The sequence below is a fragment of the Myzus persicae genome, unplaced genomic scaffold, assembly GCF_001856785.1.
Source record: "Myzus persicae strain clone G006 unplaced genomic scaffold, MPER_G0061.0, whole genome shotgun sequence".
Lineage (NCBI taxonomy): Eukaryota > Metazoa > Arthropoda > Insecta > Hemiptera > Aphididae > Myzus > Myzus persicae.
This window is the reverse complement of record NW_019100523.1, coordinates 1-4,421: the sequence shown is the minus strand read 5'-3', so window position 1 is coordinate 4,421 and position 4,421 is coordinate 1. Positions and strand designations below refer to the sequence as shown.

The window sequence follows — 4,421 nt, the reverse complement described above, 5'->3', positions numbered from 1 at the left end:
TAATTACGCCCTTGCATACGAGAATATTAGTGACGTGCAAACATGCAATCATTATAAAAGTATGACCTGAATGTTAAGAGAATACTCTTTGTGTTGAATATTTTACTAACGCTGAATATATGAAAAGGTTTTGATGCTCAACAGTTAAAATTCTGTATTAGCCTAAGTAATAAAGTATTATCTATTACCAAATTTAATGGTAAGAATATCTGTGTTCTCTCGTTGATTTTTTATGACATTTTAATTTTTAAGCAAGTTAGGTTTGAGTATGTATAATATTAATATTTAAAATTTTAAATGCTCATAACTCGCTTAAAAATTAAAAGATTGTAAAAACCAATGAGAGTACACAGATAATTTGGTTGCTTTTCAGTTTGATACTAGGTCAATGCATTCTAGTATTTAAGCTGACAACAAAAAATTGGTACAGCTGAACACTAATTTCCTGCCTTGTCTATTTGTACCACGGAAAAAACATGAGTGTATAAAATAATATAGAGATGAGTGTTGTGCTATTATATTTAAGAATTATCTTGTCCTATAAAATGGGCACTACCAGTTTGATAAAAATTAAATGTATAAAGAACTAGACTAGTTACCAAAAATATTCACCAATTTGTACAAAAAATGTATAGATGTGCTTGGATAAGAACTCAACAAGTGACTGGTGTATGGAAAACATGACATCATTTCATGAAAAAGTAATATTTTTTTGATAAATAAAAATATTTTATACATCCAATTTTAATAATTTCATTTTTTAGGGTCAATTTTCTAAAAAAAATGGAATGGGATTTGTAACTTCTGGTATAGCTTTAAATGATCCTAAAAACCAGTGTAAATGTGAAAAGCCATTCGCTTCGTTCTACGCTCTTTTAGATGGTTTTAATGATGCTCCCTCATCAAAACCTTGTGCCTTGTTGTAAACCGTTTAGAAAACATAGCATCAACAAGTTTTGGACAATATTCACAGACAAATAATCAGATAATTGCATGTTGTTAAACTTTTATTCTTATATTCTAGAAATTTACATAGCCGTAAGTGGTGGATGAGTCTCATAAGGTCTGGATCCCACTCATTTTTTCTAGAAAAAAGTAGAAAATGTTAGCCATAAAAAATTGAATATTGTAACTAGAGTAAATTCATAATTTCATTCAAATAAAAAAAAAAGAATTTGAATCTCTGTCAAAAATTGATTTTCAGTTATGGCCATGGTATACGTGGTATTAATATTATATAACATTTATCATATTTAAATTAGCTGTATTATAATTTCTTTGTTATTATTTATTCGCCAAAATCAAATATATACACATATTTGTTTAATAAAAGGCTGTTTTTTATTGATAATCTTGTAATATAATGTAATAAACCTAATATAATGTGCGATCATTTCAACAATGATTGAAATAATTATCTCAAAAAGTACAAACTTATTTCGAAATTATATTTTTATTTGTTTATAATTTTTGGATTTAGACATTTAATGGTGTTTATATATTTTTTCTATCCAAACCATCGGTGTACCTTATACTACTTGACCAGGCACCGGTAACCCGATTCCCACGGAACTTTTTTCTGCGGCCCTTCAAATATTCATCGAAGTATTTAAAATTTTAATTATACATCTTAAATTAAAATAAATAAAATCGAATCGTGACTATTATACTTTTATAGATATAAGGGTTGATCTTATTTCACATTGTTCTTAAGTATTATGTTATATAAATAGTAATGTAAATAGTATAGGTTTTAACATTTTGAAGAAATTAAAAGTTTTGCTAAAAGAATGATTACTGCTTTTGGTAGCACTTATTTATGTGAGCAGACATTTTCAATAGTCAAATATCAAAAAATAAATACTGTTCATGATTACGAGACCAACACTTAAACACTTAAACACAGTTTTAAGAATATCAACATCCAATATGAAAGCAGATAAAAACGAATTAGGGGGAAAATTTTAATGTCAAGAATCACATTAGAATCTAGAAACTATTTATTTAAAAATATTCATATCCTTTTGCGCTCAAGAATTAATTCATAAACATTTTTTAATTTTTTAATTTTCTCTATTTGTTATGTGAAACTCATAATATGAATGTAGCTATCCATAAAATATACATTAGTATTATATGTTAAAATTTCATTTTTAATAACGTTTGTTTTAATTTTGTTAAGGATCTCAATGAAAATCTGATAAAAAATATGGCGCACATAAGTAAAAAGGTTGCCGACTTCTGTATTAAACAATTGTTCTAGTAATGCATGGAAAGTATAACAACGTAGAGGGTGCTTTTTGATACTCGAATGCTCGTACGCACTGTAGTGCGAGGTATAGTAGGATAAGATATATAGACATATAAATTATTGAATTTTTCGTCAAGGCAGCCTATATCACTGCTAGATGTTACGCCGCTCATAATTTTGTTGTTATACACAGTTCTTGTCTAGTAGTATAACGTCTATGATCCAAACAGTGGTTTGCTTAAGGTCACTCTACATCTCTAACTATAAAAATATTTAATTTTACAGTATTATTAAATATATACGTACGTAGGTATATAAAATATAGCTAATGTACGAAATAAATAATATAAAACAATTATAATAGAGGCCGGAATTACATTGTTTTGCATATTTTTTTTTTGTTGAGTTTATGCAGCCAGACGGGGGTGAGCTCATTCTACTGTGGTTTGATTTGTGAATGATGGGTTAAAATAGTGGACCTTGTCCCTTGGGCGGAAATGATGAACAAGTATTGTTGATCAGTTATGGCGCCGTGAACTAGTATCAACTAAATAGGAAACGTGGTTGAAAGCTGCTATTTTTTTTTTTTTTTTTTTGATTTAAGCTTCGGCAACTGAGGCCATTGCTGTAGGTTGTGTGGTACTGTAGAGTTTTGGGACTGTAGGGGGGGGGGAACACGTGTGTGTTTTTGTTTTGGCAGAATTTCTATTGGGCACCCGTAGGTTTCTGCCATGCCCGGTTGGGGGATGGCGGTACTTGTTCTCCGGTCACCGCGACTTGTCCAGAGAAAAATGCCGCCCGGTGGCCGAGGATCGAACCGCGATCGGCTGCGTCGCAGCGGACGCGTCAGACCACTCGGTCACCTCGTCCCCCAGCTGCTATTTTTAACTGCGATAATTTCCAAGGTTTAAAAAAGGTTATTGAAGGATTAAGTACTTAATCAAAAGTCTCCTAGCCAGTCCGTACTTTTTTAAACATTTTTTGACTTAGAAACTAAAGAAAATTATCTATATTTATTAATGCCCATTTTTCTGTACTTGTAACATCTATCAAAAGTTTAGATGTCTAATGTCAAAAGTCTAATGTGACTCTTGTTGATTCGATAAATAAAATTGAAAATACAATTGCTAAACTTCAAAAAATACCTGGAGAAAATGGAGATAAAATGAAAATAAAAATTGATCGACTTCAATGAAAAATGCATGGGCCCATCATTTTGAAAAATGTAGCAAAAGTTTTTAATAGAAATAATGAAGTACAACTTAAGAATAATTTTTATTATCTATGATAACTGATTTGCAACATGCTCCTCTGACTTCAGTTTACGTCGAATGTTTTTCAGCATAATGTATAAAAACATCTTAACAGACCGTCGTACAAATATGACACCGAGGCACATAGAATAAAATATAGTTGTCAACTCTTTTCAAAAATGTTCTTAATTAAAAATACCTCGTTAATATAATTCAATCACATTTTTTTAACATGAACTATTTTTTATCATGTACATATTTAGTATCAGTTCTATTGTATTATGTGCTTTATTATTTTGGATATAATATATGGATATATTTTTAATTCAGTAGCATATATTAATGAAAATCATATTTTATTATGGTTTTTAAAGAATATTTAAAGAATATGTGTACTGATAAAGTGAAACTATTAAAATGTTACATAATCAATAATTGTTGCATAGCAGCTATGCTACACCAAGCTGCAATAATCAAATTTCTCTAACCCCCTCTTTCCGACAAACCAATATAACTGACATAGCGATACATAATATGTGCATAGTTATTTTTTTTAAAAATCGATAAACAGTTTTAGTCAGCAGAGGATGCAATTATAGCTTGGAAATAGAATACAAGGTTAATAACAAATTATCATAATAGTAGTACCTACAAAGATGTTAAAGATGCATTGGGCTATTTAAATATCAAATTTCTTCAAAATTTATCAAAATCAAGATAGTTAGGTAGTTATTTTGAATGAACATTTATAAAATGTTTAGTTTTTATTGCGCTAATGATTAAACATTTACAACAAGATAATAAATAAACAACTCATAAGTATTTTATACTGTACAATAAAATCTAAAAATTATAAAAACAATTTTTTTTAACAGTTCAATTTTGAACGACATAAAATATTTAAACGAATAATTAAA

At 29.0% G+C, this 4,421-nt stretch overlaps 1 pseudogene; it reads left to right on the top strand.

The window, feature by feature from the left end:
- The window catches only part of LOC111030209, a 14,452-nt pseudogene extending 13,153 nt beyond the window's left edge, over positions 1-1,299 (top strand).
- Positions 1,300-4,421: the final 3,122 nt, after the last annotated feature.